General features: G+C 45.5%; 1 long non-coding RNA gene and 1 other non-coding gene across 3 annotated transcripts; one reads left to right on the top strand and one right to left on the bottom strand.

The window, feature by feature from the left end:
• The first annotated feature begins 8,448 nt into the window (after nucleotides 1-8,448).
• TRNAG-CCC (transfer RNA glycine (anticodon CCC)) lies at nucleotides 8,449-8,521 on the top strand. The gene has a single exon. It is a non-coding gene; the product is annotated as a tRNA-Gly (tRNA).
• Nucleotides 8,522-10,347: 1,826 nt separating this feature from the next.
• LOC129630012 (uncharacterized) lies at nucleotides 10,348-13,616 on the bottom strand. Of its 2 annotated transcripts, XR_008703465.1 has the most exons (3): nucleotides 12,957-13,616; nucleotides 12,495-12,574; nucleotides 10,348-12,367 (listed from the first exon to the last, which is right to left on the bottom strand). It is a non-coding gene; the product is annotated as an uncharacterized LOC129630012 (long non-coding RNA). The 2 variants fall into 2 exon arrangements; XR_008703464.1 differs by having other exon boundaries at nucleotides 10,348-12,574.
• Nucleotides 13,617-26,717: the final 13,101 nt, after the last annotated feature.

The following is a 26,717-nucleotide window of genomic DNA, read 5'->3' as shown; positions in this document are numbered from 1 at the left end:
CATCCTGGATGGCTGGGAAATCTGGGGGAGAGTAGAAGCGTGTATATGTATGGCTGAGTCCCTTCCCGTTCGCCTGAAACTATCACAACATTGTCTGTGAATTGGCTGTACCCCCATACAAAATGAAAAGTCTTTAAAAAATAAATCTATGTTGTTTCAAGCTGTTAAGTTTGGGGTAATTTGTTACAGCAGCGACAGGAGACTAACACACATCCCTAGACCTGAAGGAGCAGAGAGAGGAGTACCTGAAGGGAGCTGGGTTGTTCGAGAATATAGACAGCCAGCCAGAACTGAAGGATCCAGAGGGCAAACACCCTGAACTCCTGCCCCTCCGTCGGCTCTCCCACCAGGCCCCCACTGGCCAACTCTAGCTGGAGGACAGAGGAGTGGACAGTTGCTGGGGAGGGGTGGTGAAGAGCTGGGTAGACAGATATCTAGCCCAGAGGCAGACAGAACTGTTAGCACTGGGCTCAGAGAATAATCGCTCACCTACGATGACACAGTAAAGGTCAGATTCCGAAAGGATGTTGTCAAAGACAGCATGAGGAAGGATGTAACGTGCTACTTTTGTGTAAGAGGGAGGGGAATGAAAGTTTATCTGCCTATTTACTTGTTCATGCATAAGAAACCCGAAAGAATGTATAATTAACTAAGAACAGAGGTCACCAGGTGGGGGTGGGAATTGGGCAGACAAAAGGCCTGAACAGGAGGTAACCTTTTACTCTATTTTCTGGGATATGAACAAGATAATTTCTCAGGAAAAAAAATGGAAGAAAGAGCAGGAAAGAAAAGGAGAGGAGAGGAAGAGAGAATATGAACATTGATTCTCTCCAGCTAACCTTGGACACATTGCTTTTCTTTTCTTTTCTTTTTTTTTTCTTTTGCAAGGACTGCAACAAAATAGAATTGCAAGAAAATATAAGCTTCCTAAAATGTTTTTGGAACACAGTGAGGGTGAAGAGAGAAGGGAAGAGATGGAGAATAAGAGAAGGAAAGCAAGAAGCTTCCAAATGTTCTCCCATGAAATTAGAGTCATATAGTCACAGAAATCTAAGCTTGACTTTATTTTTATTTACTTATTTATAATTCTTTATTGAATTTGTTACACTATTGCTTTTGTTTTTTTATGTTTTGGGTTTTTGGCCACAAGGCATGTGGGATCTTATAGCTCCCCAACCAGGGACTGAACCCACATCCACCTGCATTGAAGGGTGACGTCTTAACCACAGGACCACCAGGGAAGTCTCTTGATTTTATTTTTAATTGAAAAAAAAAAACAACAACCAGTTCTGAATGATATACCACATCACGGTAGCAGTTGTTATTTTATGGGCACAGATTGAACTTATCCAATCTTCCCTCCCTTTTGTAGGTTTGATATGTGATTTGAGGAAAATGGTTTATACCTCTGGTTAACAAAATTCCCCCATTCATGTGAGATGGGAAGACAATTTTCAAAAAAAAAAAAAAAGTTTTCTCCCATGCAAGGAGTTTTTGCAGTTTTGCTCTGATGATAATTCTAGTCATTTTCACACTATAGCAAAAGAAATCAGATGGGTCATTCTTTTGAAATACATAAACCCATTAGCAATATAGAGAGGCATAAAGAAAGGCAGAAAGCCAAAATTAAATATAATCAACTCTTTAATGTGGACAACATTTAATATGATAGGTGTGTAGAACTCCATACTGTTCCTACATGACCATACTTTGCAGAAAAATTGTCATCCAATCTATTTTGAAACCTGTCTTTGTGAGTTAATAACATGCCATTCAAATGTGCTGGTCATGAATTCTCATTCTACAACCTATTTTAAAATAACTGCTTTGCCTTCATCTTACAAAGGACCGTGACTTAGTCAATCCCTTGCATTAGACATTAGTTATTTTCCTTCACGGTTATAAATACTGCTACTGTGAACGTCTTTCATGTGTTAACTGTGTGTGCATCCTTGATCATTTCCTTAGGATCAATTCATGGCTGTCAAATTTCTTCATCCAAGACGACAATTTTATGGCTCTTGTTGTAACAGGGTAAATCCCAAATTTCAGAAAGGCTATACCAATTTAATTGCTTCACTGTGGCCTTTCAAAGGGATCATTAGGGACTCTCATTCTGCTTTGGTTCACCAAATGAGCAGAGATTTCATTTTTCCCTAATTGGAAAACATTCGGTTAGGAGCATAGCCTAACAATGGTCACTAATAACCCCTTTGATCTGCCCCAGGGAACGTCAAAACAAGTTTGCCCTCCTCCCTCTGAAGGCAATTGGAATTCAATTGTCCAATGAGCTCCTCTTTCTGTCCAGTCATTGCTGACCTTTGGGACATTAAGGACTGTCCCAAGATGCCTCTGGAGCCAGGGAACTTGGCCTCCTTGGTCTGGCAGTGGCAATGGACTGTCCCTGACCCCACACCCTCCAGGGGCCAGTGGTCCAAGGCACCTAAAATGATAATACATTCAAATTAAACCTTATAGGATGAGGAATTTCACAGCCATTAGACATACCACCATTTAAAAAAATTATACATGGAATATGTCTTTTGTTCGACTTAGTCCCCTGGGCTGCTACAGCTAAATAGCACAGACCGGGTGCCTTATTAATGACAGATTTTATTCCTCATTGTTCTGGAGATTGGAAGTCCAAGATCGGGGTGCCACCACAGTGAGGTGAGGGCCCTTTTGGGGGTCACAGACTTCACCTGTGTCCTCGCAGGGTGGAAAGGAATAGGACAGTGGTTCCCAACATTTTTGGCACCAGGGGCCAGCTTCATGGAAGACCATTTTTCCACAGAATGGGGTTGGGGATCGGGGAGGGGGAGGAATGGTTTCAGAATGATTCAGGCTCATCACATTCACTGTGCATTTTGTTTCTGTTATTATTACATCAGCTTCACCTCCTTAGATCCCAGGGGTTGGGGACCCCCCAGGAATCTCTCTGGGTTCTGTTTTATAACAGCAGCAATCCTATTCATGATTAGTGAATGAAAATACACATTCACTTCTCAAGGCCCCACCTTCTAATACCATCACATTGGGCTTTAGGATTTTATCATATGAATTTGGAGGGCACACAAGCATTCAGACTATAGCAGGCTCCCTAGGGCTGGAGCCTGGGATGGAAACTTTTGTTCAAATGCATTATTGAGGAAGAACTCTCTAGAGAAAAGCCAGGAGGGAGGTGAGGGAAGCAAGTTCAGAAGCCACGGTATCTTGTGGTTCAGCTGAAGTCTGGCCTTGACCTGATCTCATGAGGAGTTCAGGAAATCAGACAGCATCACAGAATCATTTCCCAGACCCCTCGAGGCCAGGGGTCTTTGTACCCTTTGTTAGTCAGTCATTCAAACTGCCTGCCTCTGATGTGGGGGATACATGATAGGCAGGAGAGAGATTCTCCATGGAAGGAAGGAGCTCTGAGCTCTTAGCAGCCAACACTTCCAGCAGCTGGGAGAGCGGTGCACCAGCCCAGCAGAAGGATCTACACCAGGTGCCAACAGCATCTACGCCACATACGAATAAATCATCCGCATGAAACACGGCAACATTTCCGATAAGACTCAGGTCACAGAGGATGTTCATAATAAGCCCCAGGAACTTCCCTGGTGCTCCAGTGGTTAGGGACTCCAAGCTTCCACGGCAGGGGGCACGAGTTCAATCCCTGGTCAGGGAACTAAGATCCCACTTGCCTCGCAGTGTGGCCAGAAAACAAGCCACAGATTAAAAAATAATTAAATAGGGACTTCCCTGATGGTCCAGTGACTTAAACTCTGCACTCACGATGCCAGTGCCCGGGGTTTCATCCCTGGTCAGGGAACTAGATCCTGCATGCCACAACTAAGACCTGGTGCAGCCAAGTAAATAAATACAAATAAATATTTTAAAATTAATGAGTTTAAAAAAATAAATAAATAACAAGTCCTGTTCCTTCCATCTCAACACAGGAGGCACCGCTGTTCACAGTTAGGTATCTTTCCAGGTTTTATTGGTCTGTGCACCTGCACGTATGTCTAAAGAAAACAATAAACAACATCGTTTGCATTCAGAAATTGCTTCATACTGACTGTCATAGGCTGAACTGTGTCCCGATCCCCTCCCCGCCTGAGGCCTAAATTGAAATCCTATCTTCTGGTCTCTATGAATGAGGCCTTGGGTAGAGACAGGTTCTTTACAGAGATCATCAAGTTAAAATGAGGTCAGTCAAGAAATCCTGCTCTATCCTTTGCTACTCATATTATTTGCACAGGTTAGCCAAACACTATGCTGTGAGCCAGGCTTCCCCCGTGGCTCAGTGGTAAAGAATCTGCCTGCAATGCAGAAGACTCAGGAGATGTGGGTTCGATCCCTGGGTCCACCCTACTCTAGTATTCTTGCCTGGAAAGTCCCTTGCACAGAGGAGCTTGGCAGGCTACTGTCCAGGGGGTTGCAAAGAATTGAATACAGCTGAACAGTTATGTGTTATAAGCTCCAAAATACAAACTATGAAGTTTCAGATTCCACATATGAGATAAAGGCACTGACATTTGCATTTAAAATTGGCCTTGCACCACATACAGAAGGGTACAATTCATGCTCATGGTTTTTGGTGTTGTTCAGTCACTCAGTCGTGTCCAACTCTTCGTGACCCCATGGACTGCAGCACGCCAGGCTTCCCTGTTCTTCACCATCTCCCGGAGCTTGCTCAAACTCATGTCCTTCGAGTCAGTGATGCCATCCAACCATCTCATCCTCTGTTGCCCCCTTCTCCTGCTGCCTTCAATCTTTCCCAGTATCGGGGTCTTTTCTAATGAGTCAGCTCTTCACATCAGGTGGCCAAAGTATTGGAGTTTCAACATCAGTCCTTCCAAAGAATATTCAGGCTTGATTTCCTTTAGGATGGACTGATTTGATCTCCTTGCAGTCCAAGGGACTTTCAAGAGTCTTCTTCAATACCACAGTTCAAAAGCATCAATTCTTGGTGATGGTTTACATCTTTATTTATGTTTAACTTTGAACCATATTAAATAGCAAATAAAAACCATGACAACAGGTTAAGAAGAAGAAACCATAGGAGAAAGGAAAAAGTTTTATAATTTAGTACCTTTCCTGGGACTTTCCTCCTGCTTCTTAGACAAGAACCCTGCGTTTTAACTTTTTTATGGGCCCCACAAATTGTGTTTCTGGTCCTGACCTGGAGATTTCCCTGAGTTTCGACTTCAGCTCTATATTTTGTTAAAATGCTATTGCTGTCCTTTCTTATGGAGGTGTCTGTGTTCCTTGTTCCCCCATCAGTGTTTAATTTGTTCTTCTACTCTGCTCCTGTCTCCCAGCCTCTATCTCCTTTCTGCTTGTCCAGACTGTCGGGTTGAGGTCTGAAAACAGACCTCAGATGGAAACTGGGAAGTCACTCAGTCTAACTCACTTCCCCTGGAAATGCAAGGGTGGGTCCTGGCGAAGGACTCTGAATTTCACTTTGAGGAACAGTAAGGCTCTCCTTTCCTAGGACTTCTGGGACCCGCACCCCACTTCCTGCCTCCTTCATCAGACCAGCTCCTCTACCATGCTTGTCCTGCACCCACAAATCCCACAGGTGACTTGGGGAGAGGTAGGATAGATCAGGAAATAGGGAATCCCAGGACAGAGTCTGGGATGAGATGAGCTGGAAACTTAGTCATAACCAGGTGCCCTAAATGGGCAGGCAAGGTGCCTTCTATATAAGGGCATAGAAAGCCCTGGACGGACCAAAGGGGGAAGAACTGGGCAAAGTCACTCCAAGAAAATAGGGGCAATGCTGGGCATTTGTCCAGCTCTGTTCCTCAGCCCAGGGCTCCTTTAGTAAGGCCCCAGATGGTCTCCAGACATTCCAGGGTAGTTCCTAAGAACCAGCTTATGCCATCACTCTGGGAACCAATAGCCCTGCACCTGGAAACTCACATACAACCCCAAATGATATATTTAATGAAGAAAGCAGTGGGATGGGGGTACTGCCCACTTTCCTCTCTCTCTGTCTCCCCTCTTGGTTCCATGCAGTCCGTATTCACCTATGCGGTACTCACCCAGATCCTATCTCTACAGTCCTGATTCTGGAACATCCCATCACTCGGCTAGTTATTTATCCTTTGGAAATGGAGAAAAGTGCATCAGGAAGGCTGCCAAGAACCAAAAGATCCACCCTGAGAGGAAGCCCCTGGCCACCCACACCCAAGTTCTCAGATTTCACCCCATGGCCTTAATTAAAACTATATACCATAACTGTCAGAGGCTCCCCCAGCCTCTCTGGCCTCCCTGCCCCTACCTCCGTGTGCAGTCTGTTACTCCCCAGGCTGGTCTGGTTCTCCAGGGTCTATGCATTTGGTCAAAGAAGAAATATGAGTTTTGAAATCAGATCATCCTGAGTCCAAATCCAGCTCTATCGTCTTGCCAGGTAAGTGTCTAGGGTCAGGTGATTTCATGTCTCCAAGCTTCAATTTTCTCCTCTGGAAAATGAGACAACAACAAGACCCACCTCAAAGGATTGTCAAGAAGGTTGGATAAGCAGTATTTCAGCATGCATGGCTTCCTGATGGCTTCATCGAAGGAGGCGTGGGTTCAGTCCCTGGGTCGGGAAGATCCCCTGGAGGAGAGCACGGTAACCCATTCCAGGAGTCTTGCCTGGAGAATCCCATGGACAGAGGGGCCTGGTGAGCCATAGTCCATGGGGTCACAGAGTTGAGCACAACTGAAGTGACTTAGCATGCATGCAGGCAAGATTTGACCACTGCAGACCTCTCCAGCCACAACCACAACGTGCAGCCACCCTCACCCTTGCTGGGTGGCCCCAGTCCTCCTCCCTCCCCCTCTGGCTCTGTCAATTCCTCTAATGGGCTGTGCTCTCTACTGCCACAGGGACCTTGCACATGCTGTCCCTCTGGCCCCTCCCCTTGGATTTTAATTCCATCTCCAATGTTACCTCCCTGGGGGCAACCTTCTATGACAACATGACCTAATTCACATTCCACCGTTACACACGCAGCACCACACACCTGTTCTTCATAACGCTGAAATTTGTGTGGCTTTACGTTTAATGAGAGCAAAGAGCTGACTCCTTGGAAAAGACCCTGATGCTGGGAAAGATTGAAGGCAGGAGGAGAAGGGGGAGATTGAGGATGAGATGGTTGAATGGCATCACCTGCTCAATGGACATGAGTTTGAGCAGTCTGAGAGAGTGAAGGACAGGGAAGCCTGGGGTTGCAAAGAGTTGGACATGACTGAGCGACTAAACAACATCTGTCACCCCTCTGGAGCATGAGCTTCATGAGAATGGGGACCACATATGATTCAACATTGTGCCCCCTTAAATCCCCTTACCAGCCCAGTCTAGTAGAACCTACTTCCTACTGCCAAGCCCTAAACTGGTCTTTCCTCTTAGGGTTTATTGGTTTAGGCATCTATCTCAGAGTTTACTCTGGTACTGAAGTCTATGTCTGCCCATGCACAAGGCCCAGTATTGGGTAATTAACCAGGTGCAGCCTCAACCAATGAATGGTGGGAGTTGGCATTTGCACCCTCAGCTCCCTCATCGCTTGGGCAGGGTAACTCTGGGGACATGCCCAATACTGGTTCCCTGAATTGCCCAAGTGGGATTAAGCTCCATTTTTCCACCTGAATAATCCACTCTTTTTTTTTTTTTTTTTTTTTTTGGCTGCAACACACGGTATGTGAGATCTCAGTTCCCCAACCAGGGACCGAACCTACATCCCCTGAATTGAAAGCAGGTCATCTTAACCACTGGGCCACCGGGGAAGCCCCTGAATAATCCACTCTTGATCATCTGCCTTCCTTGCCTGGGTTCACATCCTCCTTTCCCTGTGCAGACTTCCATCATAGCCCACTTACCCTCAAACACTTCTCTAAAACCTTGGGGCTTGTACTCGACTTGTACACAAACCCTCGGGTTTCTGAAGAAACTCAAACTAAAACATCACTATTTCCCCAGGACCTAACATGGCACCAATGCCTAATAAGCGCTCTGTAAAAATCTTGCTTGAGTGAATGACGGAATGAATGCATGCATGTAAAGAAAATTCCACCTGATAACAACTCCTTGGTCTCTGGTTGGGCTCACAGAAGACCCTCGGGTCAATTGACTACCCCTATCTGGGCCTCAGTTTCTCTATGTATAAAATCAGCAAGGTTGAAGCTGGGGATTTGGGGAGCGTAGACCTAGGAGGACTTTAATCAAGCAGCTCTCACAGGGGAAGATGTGAACCATCCCCTGACCCCTGAATATATTTTTCAATGTTTAAAGACAGTTTTGGTTGTTATCATACAAGTCGGGGAGGCCAGGGATGCTGCTAAACACCGTACAAGGCACAAGACAGCCCCCGCCTCAAAGAATCATTCAGCCCCAAATGTCAATAGTTTTGAGGCTGAGAAACACCGTTTGAACTTCTTTCAAACTCTAAAAAGTCTATAATTCTAAAATGGCAGACTTCCCAGGTAGTCCAGTGGCTAAGACTCTGCACTCCCAATGCAGTGGGCCCAGGTTCAATCCCTGGTCAGGGAACTAGATCCCACATGCTGCGGTTAGGAGTTCACATGCCATAACTAAAGATCCTGTGTGCTGCAACTGAGACCTGAGGCAGCCAAATAAATAAATAATTTTAAAGACAACCAAAGAAATAAATAAATAAAATGGGATAAAAGTCAAACCCAAAGGGTATATTCGCCTGAACTTTCTTTTAGGGGCACAGTTACTGTGGTTCATCTACTCATGCTGCTGCTGCTGCTAAGTCGCTTCAGTCGTGTCCGACTCTGTGCGACCCCAGAGATGGCAGCCCACTAGGCTCCCCCGTCCCTGGGATTTTCCAGGCAAGAGTATTGGAGTGGGTTGCCATTGCCTTCTCCATCATCTACTCATAGGTGTACATTTTTCACTTCTTTTTATCTCCGAAATCAGGATGTATCTGATAATCAATGGTGCATAATAGTTGAATTGGCAGAGGTCTTATTCCTTATTCCTTTGTTAGTCTGGGACTAACAAAGTAACTGCATTTCCTCTTCAATTTGACAACATGTGGTCCCTTTTCCCACTCCTGGATGTATATTTCATTGGAAATGAGAGAGTACCTTCCTGTTCCAGGAATGTTTGAGACTGTATCTAAGCTTTGTACATAAGAACCCACCCTTTACCAGACCATTTTCCCACTAGAAAGTATTCTCTCAATATGTGATATCAACAGACATTAAAAAAAAAAAACTTGCTCTAGAGCCTTGCACACTAAAAAAAAAAAAAACCTAACAAAATCAAACAAACAAGAAAAAACCCAACTTGCTCTGATCCGAGTCCTTATTTTCTCTCTCCACACCCACGGGGAAAGCTGTTCTTGCTTTATACCATCAACATTCTCATTCTTGAGACATCCTCTAGATGCCTCCAGACCTTCAATCCTCAGAGAAACCCGTTTGTCACAATTTTAATAAAAGTCAAAGCACTTGAGAGGGCCTCCCCGCAGAGCCCAAGACTCCAAATGGTCTGTGTAGCATGAGGCACTGTTCATCTAAGCTGAACTGTTCTAAGGATCTCCAAAAGGGGTGACCCTATGAAACACCCTTATAATGATGCAACCTAGGGTAGACCAGATGTTCATGCCCATTCTCCCCACCAATCACTATAACTTTGTCTTAGACTTAGTGGTCACCTGGGAGATCATTAAATTCATCCTCCTGGTTCCAGGAAAGGGGCTTTTTCATTATTTATCCTTTATGATTCAGTTCATGTTCTAACACCTCTATGAAGCCCAATGAAGTTGAGTTAATGGCTGGCTCCTCTCTGTGTTCCCACAGCCTCTTAGATTTACCTGGACCACAACTCTCATCACAATAAATTGTACTTGTCTTTTGACTTGCCTCTCTCCCATTGGGCCAGTGTACTCAAACTTGAGTCTGCATCAGACTCCCCTGGAGGGCTTGTTAAAGCACAGAATGCTGGGCCCTTCCTTCACATACTTTGGATTCAGGAGCTCAGGGTGGGGACAAGAATTCACTTTTCTAACAAGATCCCAGGTGATGTTGATGCCGCACTTTGAGATCCACTGACATCATCTACGAGTTCCTTAAGGTCAGAGATCTTGCTTCCTTGAAATCTGTACAGTCCTATCCCATGGTAGGCAGTTGACACATTTGTTTAAAAAAAAATTAAATCAGGTATTAATTAAAGGTATTAATTAAATTAATTAATTAATAATGGCATTAAACTGTATTTAAAAGATGCATAAGAGGAGTGGCAACAGGTGCTTTGTCTTTTGGGAGGTACTAACCCAATCAAGTGTCTAATACAAAGATGCCTTACATGGTTTTTTTGTTTTTTTTTTTGCTCCTCAGAGTCTATACTTGGCACTTCATACACATTGTCTCTTTCAATCTATCCCCACAAAACTCAGTGACATATGTTTTGTTATCCCTGTTTTTTAGTGAAGTTGGCAAAGACTTGGAAAGTCTTTAATTTTCAATGTGAATTTTCTTACCCCTGGGGTCCTTGGATCTGACAGCAGGCATTTAATTAGAACCATGTGTTAAATAGAATAAATTTTCCTAGAGGTTAAACTTTACTGAAGGAGCTGGAAAAGGGAGAAGATGTTTTGACACATGCATATAAGTAAATTGGCAGGGTTCTGTTTTGCCATATTGACCATATCAGAATAATTTTTATCACAAACTATAACACTTAAAGGGCAATTGGCCATGATGCTCTCACAACTTCCTGGTAGTAAAATTCACTCTCCTCCAATTCTGGCTGTATTTGAATGAAGTCACTTGCCTCAAATGGGATTCAAAAGTGTGCTAGTCTGAATTCCAAGCCTATGCTTTTAACAACTTCCTTTTTAAGGGAAAAGGGACATGGCTGGTACAGAACAGGTCGACCAGTTAACTGAGCCAATTTTTTTTTTACATAAGTCCTGGGAGTCTGATGTGTAGAAGGTGAAGTTGAGACTATTTCAAGCAAGCGTTGTGGAATCTACACCCATTGTCCCATCATCCTTGCTAACAATATAGCAGTTTGGTTTGGGGTATCAACAACCCTACTGATAAAACATCCTCCTTGTAGGCAAATCATTGCTAATGCATTCTAGTGTGTCAGATACTGTCATCGATGGGCTCCCTCACAACTGGGAATTACTATGTAATCCCTTTCTGGGAAGGATAAGAAGACAGAGCTTTCAAGGAACATTTTGTATCCTTTCTCTTTGGGGATATTTGTATGATATCTGGAGCTGTGGCAGCCACCTTGAGACTGTGAGGGGAAAAGCATGGTGAATGAAAGCCAGAGGATAAGAATGGCTGAGAACTGGACTTTAACACTATTGTTAAAAGCTCTTATAACTGTCTTAGACTGCATTCCTCGGGTCTCATCTGAGCTAACAGGAAATATTCTTTTGGTTTAAGCCACTACCTGTCACCATAAGTATTCCTATCTGATATATAATCCCAGAATTCATCCTTCCAACACACGCAGGGCTTTGTTCTCCTGCATAGAGAATGCTGTGGAAGAGATTAGGCTAATCCATCCTGCCCATTCATTTTCCTTCACAGCCCAAACTTTATCTCTGAGAAATCTAAATTTCAAGCAATGGTTTTCCTAGGTTCCTTAATCCAATAGGCATCTATCGAGTACCTTCTCCATGCCAGGCACTCCTCAGGGCATTGGCATACGGCAGGGAACAAAAGAGATGAAGTCTCTGCTTTTATGGTGCTTACATTCTAAATAGGAGACAGAAGGCAAAACACAGAAATATGTCAGGTGATGATTGATGCTACAGAGAAGAGAGGAGGAAAAAGCAGGCTTAGGAGAGAGAGAGAGGCTGTCTGGAGGGAGGGATGTCCTGCAGACAGAGGAGATTGCAAGTACAAAGGTCTTGCTCATGTTCCACGTGCAGCAAAGAGACAGCTGTGGCTGGGAATGCTGGCCTCATTCATTCAGGTGGCGCTAGTGGTAAAGAACCCACCTGCAAATACAGGAGACGTAAGGGACAAGGGTTCGATCCTTGGGTCAGGAAAATCCCCTGGAGGAGGAAATGGCAACCCACTCCAGTACTCTTGCCTGGAGAATCCCACAGACAGAGCAGCCTCATGGGCTACAGTCCATAGGGTTGCAAAGAGTCAGACATGACTGAAGAGACTTAGCACATGTGAGTGATGGGAGAGTGAAGGAAGCTGAGTTCCCAGATGCAGTGAGGTCTTGCAAGCCATGGTCAGATTTTCTCAGCAGACTTGGAAGCAACAGTCTTTTTACCTCTGGCTCCGAGTTCCTCCATGACACTCCGTGCTTTCCTTTTCCTCTCATGCCTGCTCTGCCTCTGTTTCCATTTGCTCCACTCCAGGCCAACCCTAGCACAGTGCCTGATACATGGCACTCAACAAAGAAAAAGAATTCTTGAATGTGTGAATGAACATCCTTGATATATATATAAAACCCACTGATGAATAAAAATCCCCTCTCTGTGCTCCAACTCAACCTCTCTCTGCCTCAATTCTCTTACCAATAAAATGGTTGTTGTTGTAATAGCCTTCATGTTTTTCTAATTTGCTTCCCTGGTGTTGCAGATGGTAACGCGTCTGCCTGCAATATGGGAGATGCGGGTTCAATCCCTGGGTCGGGAAGATCCCCTGGAGAAGGAAATGGCAACCCACTCCAGTACTCTTGCCTGGAAAATTCCATGGACAGAGGAGCCTGGTAGGCTACAGTCCACGGGGTCACAAAGAGTCAGACATGACTGAGCGACTTCACTTTCTTTCTTTTCTAATTTATTTACTTTTAATTGAGGGATAATTGCTTTACTATATTGTGCTGGTTTCTGCCATACATCAACATGAATCAGCCATAGATATAAGGTATGCATCCTTCCTCTTGAACCTCCTTCCCACCTCCCATCCCATCCCACCAAGCCTTCTTGTTTTTGTAAGAATAAAAATAAGTAAATAAAAAATAAAGCCATAGGTACCGTTCTAAATGCCTACAATCCTGTGAAGAGGACCATCTTATCATTCCCATTCTACAGATGATGAAACTGAGGCACTGAGCGCTTTTGACCTTTGCCCGAATTCTCACAGCCCTTAAGTGATTGAGTTAGAACTTGAACTCCCAAGCTTGGGGGCAGTCTTAACTCTGACTATAGAGATGACGCATGTGGATGAAGAGAGAGCTTTGCAAACTCTCAACCAATGGTAGCAGGAACCATGTTGATGGTGGTTGTGTGTTAATGTCATTACTGCTTTTAGTATTGTGCTCAGCTGTCCCAGGTAGCCAAGGACAACCCCACTCAATTGTTGTTGTTTGGTCACTCAGTCATGTTCAACTCTTTGAGCCCCCATGGACTGCAGCACGCCAGGCTTCCCTGCCCTTCACTATCTCCCGGAGTTTGCTCAAACTCATGTCCATTGAGTCGGTGATGCCATCCAATCATCTCATCCTCTGTCACCCCCTTCTCCTCCTGCCCTCAGTCTCTGCCAGCACCAGGGTCTCTTCCAAACAAGTTGGATGTTTGCAGGATGGGTGAAACAGGTTACCCATTTAGGAGAATAGAACAAAGAAAGCAGAGAGAATTCTGCCTGCCTTGTGAGAGATCTGTATATCCCTCCAGAGGGCCCAGGGTTGGGGTGGGCGATGCAGAGGTGGGGGCGGTGAAGAGATGCAGAGAGGAGACAAGCACCTTCACCTCCACCCCCTACCTTACGAGCCAGGCAAACCACACACCCCCAGCTGAGGAATCACATAACCATGGCAGCTGTCCAGACAGGAGAGGCCCGCACCTGTTTGCAGTGTTATTTAGCTATTATCAACCTTCTCATCCAGCTGAAATTCAAAGACCGAGGAATGAGGAGGGGGCTGCATGGGGGGAGTGGGGGCAGCCGGGGAAATGGAGGTTAAGAAGTTGGAGAGGAGAGACGATCAGATGTCCTAAATTGCTAATGCCTTATATAAAAATTTCCTGTAATGCATGTTACCATAAATAAGGGTTTGCTGAACAAGCCTCGGGCAAGACGGGTTTCTAGCGGAATTCTCCCAGAGGGAACATTTGGAGCCAGCCTGCTTGTGCCCCACCTCTCAGATTATCTCATTGTAAAAAGTCTGACTCCCAGGGCCTCCATTTACTGGGCTGAACTCAGCTACATCATGTCCTTTGCAGAACACTGCTTAGGATTCACTTAGCGGAGGGCCGGTTCCCTTACAGACTTCATCTCTGTTTACAGAGCTGTTGGGGGGTGAGGGGGACGGGCTCTCTCTCCAGCTTCCTCCCCATCCAAATCCAAACCAACCTGTCAGAGCTGGCAGAGGACAACAGCATAATCCCCAGTCCTGGCCCAAAGGAACACAGCCAGATATTGGGGTCACTGGGGCACACTTTGACAGTTCTTAAGGGAAAGCTCGCAGGATGCACCTGGACAATTGGTCCCAGTTTCTCTAGAGGGAAAGATGGAAGAGGCAATTTCTGTGTTGATAAGATTCAGATTCAACTGGTGGTTTATCAAATGCCTGCTGAATACCCAAGGATTGACCTAAACTAGGATAGACGTGGTGGTGGTGGTGGTGGTGAAGATGGTGATGGTGGTTGGCAGCGGTAGAGGTGGTGATGGAGGTGGTGGTTGGCAGTAGTGGTAGAGATGATAGTGGCGGTGATATATAGGGGAGACTGAGAAGGAAGGGCTAACATACAGTATCACTTACTACATGCTCTTAACATGTACTGAATCATTTGATTTTCTCCCAATGACCCTAAGAGCCAGACACTATCATATACCCATTTTACAGATGGGAACAACAACAATAAGCAGGTTGCCCAAAGATCACAGTCTTCATGGTTTTGACTTCACTTTCACACCAGTTTGGGGCAGGTCAGTATTAAAATCACCATGTCTTGGCAAAGAAAACAGAAGTGAAGAGTGATGAGATGAGTTTGTTGGCTCCAGGATTACAGATTGAGTCCATCCAGCATGCCAAACACTGTTCTGGAAACTGCAGTTATGTCAGCAAACACAATGGACATGCCCTCTTGCTTGTGGAGCATGAATTGTAACACCTGAGTCACCTGTCAGTGTCCCGCTGGCAAGAGAATCCAGGAAAGCAAGAACTTGGCATTCTGTTTCTGTAGACAGAGGGGGTGTCTGCCTTCCCCAGGATTCATTAAGTGGGGCGTTCCCTGGACACTGGAAGGGGATTTGGAGGCTGAGCAGCCAAAGCGAATGCCTAGTGTCTATACTGCATACGGGCAAACAGAATGGAGTTCAAACATTGGGTGCTGGGACCCAGAGGTGACTCTGATTGTCCCTTTCCCTGTGTGAAATTTTCCCATCTAAGCTCAGAGGTTCCCTTTTGCAGTCAGCATTCCTCTTGGCCATAAAGAGGTAAAATCTAGGCTTAGGGAGAGGGGGACATTGATACACCAAAGGCCATTGGATGGACAAGCAGGATCTCTTCTGCTGCAGCCCAAGGTGTGAGCAGAGAAGCCCAGAGCACCAGCAGAAAGAAGGCTGACCACAGTGCATGGCTAAGAATTCCTGGGGCAGGTTTACTATAATAATAAATCTCATTTATTCCTCAAAGGCTTACTGAGCCCCTCCCACATATCAGGCTTGCCTGAGACACTGAGAGTATGCTGACTTTACCCTAAGTCACTGCTCCTTGTCACACCCGCTTCCTGGCAGCATGGAGACATGGCTGTGTGCTTGCACTTGGCCATCAAAGTGCCTGAGTGGAGGACCTAGATGGAGGACCATGGCCGAATGGCTTACTCTCACTTAGCCTCTGTTTCCTTCTATGTAAAATGAGATCAGCGATAGCTGCTTACCTCCTCGGGTTCATATAAGGATTCACGGAGATAAAACAAAGCAAAAAGCCCAGCATGAACTTTGTTCAATAAACATTCAGTTCAGTCGCTCAGCCGCGTCCGACTCTTTGCAACCCCACGAATCACAGCATGCCAGGCCTCCCTGTCCATCACCAACTCCCGGAGTTTACCCAAACTCATGTCCATTGAGTCAGTGATGCCATCCAGCCATCTCATCCTCTGTCATCCCCTTCTCCTCCTGCCCCCAATCCCTCCCAGCATCAGAGTCTTTTCCAATGAGTTAATTCTTCACATGAGGTGGCCAAAGTGCTGGAGTTTCAGCTTCAGCATCATTCCTTCCAAAGAAATCCCAGGGCTGATCTCCTTCAGAATGGACTGGTTGGATCTCCTTGCAGTCCAGGGGACTCTCAAGAGTCTTCTCCAACACCACAGTTCAAAAGCATCAATTCTTCGGCGCTCAGCCTTCTTCACAGTCCAACTCTCACATCCATACATGACCACAGGAAAAACCATAGCCTTGACTAGACGAACCTTTGTTGGCAAAGTAATGTCTCTGCTTTTGAATATGCTGTCTACATTACTTATCGTTATCATCATCCACTGGGAGATGCGGGGTGAGTATGGGTGGTACCCACTCTTGGCTACCTGAGTCTCACCTTATAGTTCTTATTTTCCATGCCCTGCCAAGGACGTAACTCATTACTGTCACTTAGCGGTGATTACAGTAAGAAATATGTTATAAAGCCACAGCAATAACAATCATGGACTTCCCTGGTGGTCCAGTGGCTAAGACTCCACCCTTCTGATGCAGAGGGCCTGGGTTCAATCCCTGGCCGGGAAACTAGATCTCATGTGTTGCAATTAAGAGTTCACATGCTGCAACTACAGATCCCACGTGCTACAAGGGAGATCAAAGATTCTTCCTGCTGCAACTAAGACCTGGTGCAGACAAATAAATAAAATACTAAAACATTACAATCATAATAGCAACTATAATTATTGAGTACTTGCTAGAGAGCAAATGCTGAGCTAAGCTTAAGGTCTCCTATTCAAAATACGGTCCTCAGACCAACAGCACTGGCATCCCCTGGGGGTTGAAATGCGGACTTTCAGGTCCCACCCTGGACTGCTCTCCACCACCCCGTCCAAGGTGGAAGTTTCCAATCACTTCTGCGGCCTGAGCATTCAGGCAGAGTCAGGTTTTGGCAGGTGAGGGACAGCGACACAAGAGGGATAGCACAAAGCAGAGATCTGGACAGCAGCGAGAAAGATCCCTGGAGGATGGGCAGAGCAGCAAGCCCTGTGTCACGAGGGGCCAGATCCTTCCACACTGGAGGAGAGCAAGATGACAGTGGACTGTGCATAGTCTACTGAACCACGAAGAGAGGACTGAGTCCGTCCTGCTGCCTGGAGCTCTTTGTGTTTTCAAGTGCACTTTCAAAAATAGATGACAAATATCCTTGCGCTTTCCCAGGTGGCTCAGCGGTAAAGAATCAGCCTGCAAAGCAGGAGATATGGGTTCCATCCCTGGGTGGGGAAGAGCCGCTGGAGGAGGGCATGGCAGCCCACTCCAGTATTCTTGCCTGGAGAATCCCCCTGGACAGAGGTGTCTGGCCGGCTACAGTCTGTGGGGTCACCAAGAGTCTGATAGAACTGAGCACACAGTGGACAAGGGATTACTGCACTGGTGATTCCGGGCTTGCAGTTCCCCAGTTACAGAATTGTTCTTCCTGCAGAGCTTTCCAAATTCAAGATCTCTGCCCACAGCGCAGGGTGTGTCTTGTCACTGCAAACCAGAAAGAAGAGAACTGCCCTCGACTCCCAGCAGCAGCACAAGGGCAGGCGTTCAGAGCTCTCTGGTTCACAGCTTTGAGTTGAGGGCTTCAGACAGGGCCCCACCTGGATGTTTGAGAGAAGGAATAAATGGTTGGTCCAAACTCACAAAAGTTGTGCTAGCCATCATTGAGAAGCAGTTTTAGCGTGAATGCCAGACCCAAATCAGCAAGTTGCTGGACAATCAAAATAATTTATAGCAGCTGTTTGCAACTGCTGATCACAAACAAAAAAGGTTAGATGCCCTCAGTTAAAACACACACACACATACACACATATACCCACACAGCTGTGCCTTACTATGCTGTACACACAATAAATTTTTTTCACTATATGCAATGCTAATTATTATGATTGTAATAATAATAATAGTATTATTATACCAAATCAAGCATCAGAAATTGTTCTCCAGTTTATTGATTGCTTCATTTTCTTGAAACTTCATATTCTATTTTTATTTTTGATTTTTATTTTTTTAATTGAAGTATACTTAATTTACAATATGGTATTACTTTCAGGTATACAGCAAAGTGATTCAGTTATACACACACACATTCTTTACAGATTCTTTTCCATTATTGGTTATTTAATTTTATTAAAATATATAGTTTATTGAAGTATAATTGACTTACAATGTTTAGGTACACAGCAAGGTGATTCAGTTATACATATACACATATATTATTTTTGAAATTCTTTTCCATTGTAGGTTATTATAAGATATTGAGTATAATTTCCCTGTGTTTTATTATATGTCCTTGTTGTAAAGATTACTTCCTATTCAACACTCAGACAGTAGAAGAGATGCTTGTGGGGAAACTTATGGATGAACCCTGAGCCACCTTTCTCCCATGTGGAATCATCTGTCTGAAGCAGGACAAATCTTGCCAATCCCACCACTGGCTTCATTTGTCTTTAGAGATCAGAGAAACCTGTCCTTTGAGAAAAGCCAGGCTGGCCTGAGCCAGGGGGGTTCTGCAGGACCTCAGAGGGAGGCTCTCATCTCAAGAACCGGGTTGCCCTTTTAACCAGCCCTTCATCTCTGGCCTGAAGCACAGACAGTTGACATCCTCTCCAGCATCCTGTTTCTCTGAGGGCTCACAGAGCATGCCCCTGAGATACAGATGGAAGTGTGAGAATCTTCTGGTTTTGTTCACCAGTATCCGCTCGCTTACCATGGTGGATGGCAACCTGGAATGGAAAAGGAGGAAGTGGGGGAGAGGAATGAGGGAAGGGAGAAAGGAAGGAATGTAGAAAACAAAAGGAAGGATGGATTTCACAGTCATTCACACTCCTTAGCTAGGGGCTCTGTGTCTCAGAAAACTACATTTCCCAAGCTCCTCTGTTCTCTGGATAGTTGGCCCGAGGGAGGTCCTAATAGTAGATACCCTAGGTAGATATTTAGGAGAATCTCTCTCTCTCTCTCTCTCTCTCTCTCTCTCTCTGCTTCCTGTGGCATCTCCAGTCTGGACTGGGTCTCCTCTGGGACTCCAGCTCCCTTCAGACATTCTCCTCCTGCATAGTCCCAGCTCCTTCCAAGCAGCCCTTATTCTGGTTCCAACTTACTCTAGATGTATCTGACTTCTGGTAATATCACCTCCTCTGTTTCTCCAGCCCTAGGGCCAGTATCAGCTTCTTGATGTTGCTAGTCTCTGGGTAACGTCACCATCCCTTGCTTGACTGCTGTCAACTCCTGTGTCTATGATGTAACCAAGTCCCTGTTTTAAATTCCTTCTGCTTGAAAATCCTAGGGTGTTTTGCTTTGTTTCATTTTCTTTTCTTAGCCAGATCCTGACTGGTGTGGATGGTCTCATTAACCCAATTATTAAATGTTGGGTAAATATGTACACATATCATATCCTCATATTATACACCTTGTGTGTGCTCAGTTACTCAGTTGCGTCCGACTCTTCATGACCCCTGCCAGGCTCCTCTGTCCATGGAATTTTCCAGGCAAGATTACTGGAGTGGCTTGCCATTTCCTTCTCCAGAGGATCTTCCTGGGATCCCTCTTCCTGGGATTGGCCCAGGGATCAAACCTGCGTCTCTTGTGTCTCCTGCAGGTGAATTCTTTACCACTGGACCACCTGGGAAGCCCTATTATACACCTTAAGCTAATACAATGCTATACATTGATCATCTCATTAAAACTTGGCATGAAGTGTGATGTAGATAAGGTCTCTCTCTATTATTATTCTACCTTCTTTTCGACTACCATCTTCCACTCTCCTGAATGCCTCATCTCCAAACGGCCTAAACTCTCAGGCTCTGCTAGTTTTTCCTTAAATGTAACCTGTTCTCAACTAAACTTCACTCCATTTGCTATTTTTGACTAAAATGTGAGCCACAAAACACTTCCTCTTTACCTCTTCCAGGAATCGCTGCATTTGAACCAGAAGTTAACTCTTAACATGAAGAGCTTTACAGGAGAGGGTCATGGGCAGAAGCTTTTTCTGATCCCTTTAGAACACGCTTCAGGTGCAGAAGTCACTGTGGCCACTTGCAGGACAATGTCAGATGATATCTGGAGAGTGAGAGCTGGTGGGGTGGTGAAAACAGGGTCTCACAAGCTTAAGTGTGCAACAGGACCACCCGGCTAGTGCGTTGTTAAAACACAGACTTGTGGGGCCCCACCTGCAGAGTTTCTGATACAGCAGGTCTGGGATGAGACTCAAGAATGTAAATTTTCAAGTTACGCTGATGCTGCTGGCCTGGGGACCACACTCTGAAAATCACTGGGTTGGAATAATAATGTGCACTCAGAATTTATTATATACCCCCAAACTGTTTTAAACCCTTCACAAATACCAAATCTTTTAATCATCACAACAACTAAACATGGAAATCGAGGTACAATGAGGCAAAAAAAAGTCTTCAAAGGAATTCCCTGGCAGTCCAGTGGTTAGTACTCTACACTTCCATTGTAGAGGGCACAGGTTCGATCCCTGAGGGGAATTAAGATCCCACAAGCCATGTGGTGGGCCTTCCCTGGTGGCTCAGTGGTAAAGAATCTGCCTGCCAATACAGGAGACCCAGGTTCTATCCCTGGGTCAGGAAGATCCCCCAGAGAAGGAAATGGCAACCCACTCCAGTATTCTTACCTGGGAAATCCCATGGACAGAGGAGCCTGGTGAGCTACAGTCCATGAGGTCACAAAAGTTGGACACGATTTGGTGACTGAACAACAAAGCCATGTGGTATAGCCAAAAAATAAAAATAAATAATTTTTTATCTTTAAAAAAGTCTTCAAATCACATTACTCATACCTGACAGATTTAGGATTTGAATACAGAAGGTCTGGCTCCAAAGTACATGCTTCTAGCCATGGTGCCGCTGTGTGTCCCAGTGTCCAGGCTGTGGGGAATGGAGAGACTTGGATTCTGGCTCTCATTTTGGTGTGTGGTCCTGGGCAAGTCACTTGACCTGTCTGTGCCTTGGTTTCCTTGTCCCTCAAAGGCACATCCTCACAGTATCTGCCATGTAGAGCTGTAACCACGATTTCATGAATTAGGCAGATTCAGATTCCTGGCTCCACAAGTCCTTCGCCAGCTCCCAGTCCATCCCCAGCTGAAGTTCAGGGTTCCTGGGCTGGCTGGTGGTGCCCTTCTTTTCTGCCTAAAGGTGTTCTCCCATGCCACTGTGGGGTGCGCAGGTGTCCTGAGCCTCTCTAGGGGCAGTTCGGAGGCGTGTTCTACATGGCTCCTCAGAGAGACATCAGGGAGATCTGCTCACGAACATGCTGTCTTGTCCGTTCAGGTTGCTCTAACAGAATACCATAGACTGGGTGGCTTAAACAGCAGACTTTATTCCTCACAGTTCTGGAGTTTTGGAAGTCCAAGACCAAGGAGTTGCAGATTCAGTGTCTGGTGAGGGCTCTCTTCCGAACTTGCAGAAGGCCACCTTCTTGCAGTGTTTGCATGTATAATCCCACCATGGAGAGCTCCTTGCTACAGACCTCATCTAAACCTGCCTACTCGCCCAAAAGCCCACTTCCTATACCATCCTACTGGGGGTTATGGTTTCAACCTATGAATTTGGGTAGGGGGTGGTGCACAAATGTTCAGTCCATCACAGACCTCTACTTGTCTTAATCCCTGCTTTTGCTCTCTCCTAAATTTCTGCTTCCCAGAATCAGCTCCCACATTGTGCATGCTCAATCACTAAATCGTGTCCGACTCTGCGATCCCATGAACTATCGTCTGCCAAGTTCATTTGTTCATGGGATTTCCCAGGCAAGAACACTGGAGTGGCTTGCCATTTCCTTCTCCAGGGGATCTTCCTAACCTGGGGATCGAACCTGGGTCTCCTGAATAGCAGGCAGAGTCTTTACCACTAAGCCACCAGGGAAGCCCTAAACCACCTACATCTATTTTCTGATGTCAAGATTTGCTTTTGGGGAAACTAAGATAAAAGACATGTACAAACTATGTAAACTATTTAGTTCAATGACTGGCAATCAGTCCAGTACTCTTTCCAGAAGAATCCCCATGGACAGAGGAGCCTGGTGGGCTACAGTCCAGGGATCACAAAGAATCAAACATGGCTGAGTGACTAAGCACAGCACTGGCATGTATAATAATAATAACAACTACAACAATAGAAGTACTCACAGAGAGTACTTCTTTTATTTATTTATTTTTGGCTGCCCTGGGTCTTCACTGCAGTGTGCAGGCTCTTGTTGTAGAGCACAGGCTCTAGGCGCAGGCTCCAGTTATGGTAGCTTGCAGGCTGTAGAGCACAGCCACAGTTATCGTGGCACATGGGCTTGGTTGCCCTACTGCATGTGGGATCTTCCTGGACTAGGGATCAAACCTATGTACTCTGCACTGGCAGGCTGACTCCTAACTACTAGACCACCCAGGATGTTCTGAGAGTGTTTCTTAAATGCCAGGCCTTTTATATATTTTAACTTATTTAATCTGCGTTGATAAATGTATGTGCTATTGGCTTCTCATTATTATTATTATTTACCTCTAATCTCCCTAGCTCCTCACAAAAGTAATATTCACCTCAAGTCATTTTTCTCTCCTTTGTTGTATTTTATATTACCCTTCTTAATCACTGTTATAGCAACTATGGATCTGAATGTATCTCATCCATTTATTTGTTTCCATGTGGATGGCTTATCTCCCTCACTCAGGGCCGAATGATGAATTTCCCTGCCCTCATGCATTTTTGCCTTTGTGGGCTTCTCCCTTCTATCACAGTAATATCAACATTAGAAATTGTTTTTGATGTCACTTTAAATACTTAAGCATTTTATTTTTCTTTCCGCATAGGTAAAAGTCAATTTTCATGGCCTAAAAATTTTTTTTTTTTGCATCTGCTAATCTCAGACTCCCAATCCATCCCTCCCCTCCCCTCCCTCCCTCCCCCTTGACAACCATGAGTCTGCCCTCTATGTCTGTGAGACTGTTTCTGCTTCATCAATAGATTCATTTGTATCATATTTTAGATTCTACATATAAACAATAAGGCCCTACTGTATAGCACAAGGAACTATACTCACTCTCCTGGGATAAACCATTTATCCAATGGTTTATAAACCATTATAAAAATTTATAAATATTTATATTTATAAATATAAACCATCTTTATATTTATAAAGAATATAAAAAAGAATGCATATATGTATAACTGAGTCACTTTGCTATACAGCAGAAATTAGCACTATAAATCAACTATTCTTCAATTAAAAATAATTAATTTTAAAATATTTTTCTGATGAGAGAAAAATGAAAACATTTCTATAACTATTTTTTTCTTCTGATTTTAAAGAATTGAAAACATTATGCCTAGTGGGTAAGCAGGTGCTTCCTAGGATGTAAACCCCAGGAGAATAGGAATCACTTCTGTCCCTCTCTCAGCATGGCTCCCAGAGGTAAGCACCCCACCCCCTACCAGCCCAGAGCTGGAATTGGACCCCCATCCTGGAATCCCTCCCTGGACAGGGCTGCAATAAGGCATCCTGGGAGACTCTATGCAAATAGGGCCTCTGGGCTCCACCCCCAGCTTGACTTTTACGGGGAGCAAAGCTTTGGGCTCATTGTCACCCTGATCCTGTCCCTGGGACCTGATCCCTCCAGCGCTGGACAGTAAAAAACACGCCTGGTGGCCCCTAAAGCACATGCTCCGTGCCTGTCCTAGCAAGGATGGAGCTGCTGACTGATCCTCGCCCTCCTTCCCCGCCAAGTCCCTGGCAGACCTGTTGAATGGGGCTTTCATTTCCCTGACCCCGGGGTCATCTGTTCTCAGAAGGTGAAATATGGCGGCCTGGCGGAGGACAGAAGCCGGGGAGATAAGCGCCAGGGAGGAGCCTCCCGTCCAACAAGCCGTGACTAATGATGATTGGGACATGTTTGGTGGGGCAGAATTTATTTGGCTCCTGGTTACCTGGGGATTAACTCTTTGTAGGATCTCGTGCCCGGGCCTGGAGGTGCCTGGTGTACACACACACGGGGCTCTAGAGCCTGTTCACCCAAGCATAGATAGGCTTTGGTGCAGAGCAGGCGTTCAAGAAATATTTGTGGTAGAGAAGGAGGAAAGGAGGGAGGAAGGAAAAGAGATGCACATATATTCTAAGCTTTGAGCATAATAAAATCAGTTCACTTTTATCATGTGCTTCCCGTGGGCCAGACACTGACAGCTGAATGATTTCCACACATCACATTTAACCCTCACGAATCTACCAAGCACATACTTAGAGCAACACATTTAATAGATGAGCAAGTTGAGAGTGGTGGATTATCTTGTATGCTTTAAAAATATATATATATTTCTTTACAGCTGTGCTGGATCTTTGTTGCTATATGAGCTACTCTCTAGTTGCAGCAAGCAGGTTTCTCATTGAGGTGGTTTCTCTTGTTGCAAAGCCCACTCTAGACACATGGGCTTCATTAATTGCAGCATGTGGACTCAGGAGGTTACGGCACAGGAGCCTAGTTGTTCCGAGGCATCTTGGATCTTTCTGTACCAGGGATCAAACCCATGTCTCCTGCATTGGTAGGCAGGTTCTTAACCACTGCGCCACCAGGGAAGCCCTGTATGCTTTGTTAAACCATGAAAAAGCAGAGTTGAGAGTGGTTATGTAACATGACAGTCACACAGTGGCAAAGTAACAGCACAGGGCGGGAGCTTGAACCAAGACTTGGTATTTCTGCCTTCCATTCTTGAGCTCTGAGCCAAACTTTCCAGTGAAAACTCTGGAGTATTTCCACCTATTGCCTCATTCAGGGTTGCTGTACTTTCCTTTGTAGTAAACAACCTCAAAATCCCAGGAGTGTACAACAACTAACATTTATCTTCAGACTTGTGGGTCTGTAGGTTGGCTGTGACTTGGCTGGGTCAGGCTGGGCTCAAGGCTTCCTACTGAAATCAGCGTTTTTCTATCCACTGCTACTGCTGCTAAGTCGCTTCAGTCGTGTCCGACTCTGTGCGACCCCATAGACGGCAGCCCACCAGGCTCCCCCATCCCTGGGATTCTCCAGGCAAGAACACTGGAGTGGGTTGCCATTTCCTTCTCCAATGCATGAAAGTGAAAAGTGAAAGTGAAGTCACTCAGTCGTGTCCGACCCTCAGCGACCCCATGGACTGCAGCCCACCAGGCTCCTCCATCCATGGGATTTTCCAGGCAAGAGGCTCATGCTAAAGGCGCAGCTGTGACTTGAAACATACCTTCTTCTTGGTGGAGCCCAAGAAAACAAATCCAACCCATCTAATGCCTTTGCTCCGCCCACATCCCCTAGCATCACATTGGCCAAAGCAAGTTACGTGGTCAAAGTCAAGGGGTGGGCCTTCATCTCTCCGCCATGATGCCAGGAGAAGGATGCGGGAAGTACAGTTCTGTATTATTGAAAGAGTGAAGAATGGGGATTAACCGATCGACATGTGCACCATATGAGAACAAGTGAGCAATATTCGATGAGGTGGGAGCTGCAAAAACACAAAACACATGGTATTACCCCTGCCTTATTAACTTCCCTGGCTCTGTTTTTATATACAGATGGCTTCACAATTCACACCCAACAGAAAAACACACACGCAAGTACACACCGCCGCAAACAATTGTCCATCCTCTGATTGGCTGGCCACTTTAAAGTCAGGTGGAGCAGGGACTTAGTTAGTTTGCCTCCCCTCCACCATCACCACCGCCACCACCAGGGGAAGTTTGGCGATGTCTGGAGACATTTGCATTGTCGTGACATTTCACTTGATGAAAGTGAAAGTGGAGAGTGAAAAAGTTGGCTTAAAACTCAACATTCAGAAAACGAAGATCATGGCATCCGGTCCCACCACTTCATGGGAAATAGATGGGGAAACAGTGGAAACAGTGTCAGACTTTATTTTTCTGGGCTCCAAAATCACTACAGATGGTGACTGCAGCCATGAAATTAAAAGACGCTTACTCCTTGGAAGGAAAGTTATGACCAACCTAGAGAGAATATTCAAAAGCAGAGACGTTACTTTGCCAACAAAGGTTCGTCTAGTCAAGGCTATGGTTTTTCCTGTGGTCATGTATGGATGTGAGAGTTGGACTGTGAAGAAGGCTGAGCGCTGAAGAATTGATGCTTTTGAACTGTGGTGTTGGAGAAGACTCTTGAGAGTCCCTTGGACTGCAAGGAGATCCAACCAGTCCATTCTGAAGGAGATCAGCCCTGGGATTTCTTTGGAAGGAATGATGCTAAAGCTGAAACTCCAGTACTTTGGCCACCTCATGCGAAGAGTTGACTCATTGGAAAAGACTCTGATGCTGGGAGGGATTGGGGGCAGGAGAAGGAGGCGACAGAGGATGAGATGGCTGGATGGCATCACTGACTCGATGGACGTGAGTCTCAGTGAACTCCGGGAGTTGGTGATGGACAGGGAGGCCTGGCGTGCTGCGATTCATGGGGTCGCAGAGTCGGACACGACTGAGCGACTGATCTGATCTGACTTGGGTGGGAGTTGTTATCAGCATGTAGTGGGTTGAGACTAGAGATGTTAGCAGCACCCTCCCTGGCACGGGTCAGCCCCCACGACGAAGTTATGTGCTCTCCAAATGCCAATAGAGCCAAGGCTGAGAAACTCCGTTGTCGAATATAGCAA

Source organism: Bubalus kerabau, chromosome 16 (assembly GCF_029407905.1).
Source record: "Bubalus kerabau isolate K-KA32 ecotype Philippines breed swamp buffalo chromosome 16, PCC_UOA_SB_1v2, whole genome shotgun sequence".
Taxonomy (NCBI): domain Eukaryota; kingdom Metazoa; phylum Chordata; class Mammalia; order Artiodactyla; family Bovidae; genus Bubalus; species Bubalus kerabau.
This window is presented reverse-complemented; position numbering and strand designations above follow the sequence as displayed.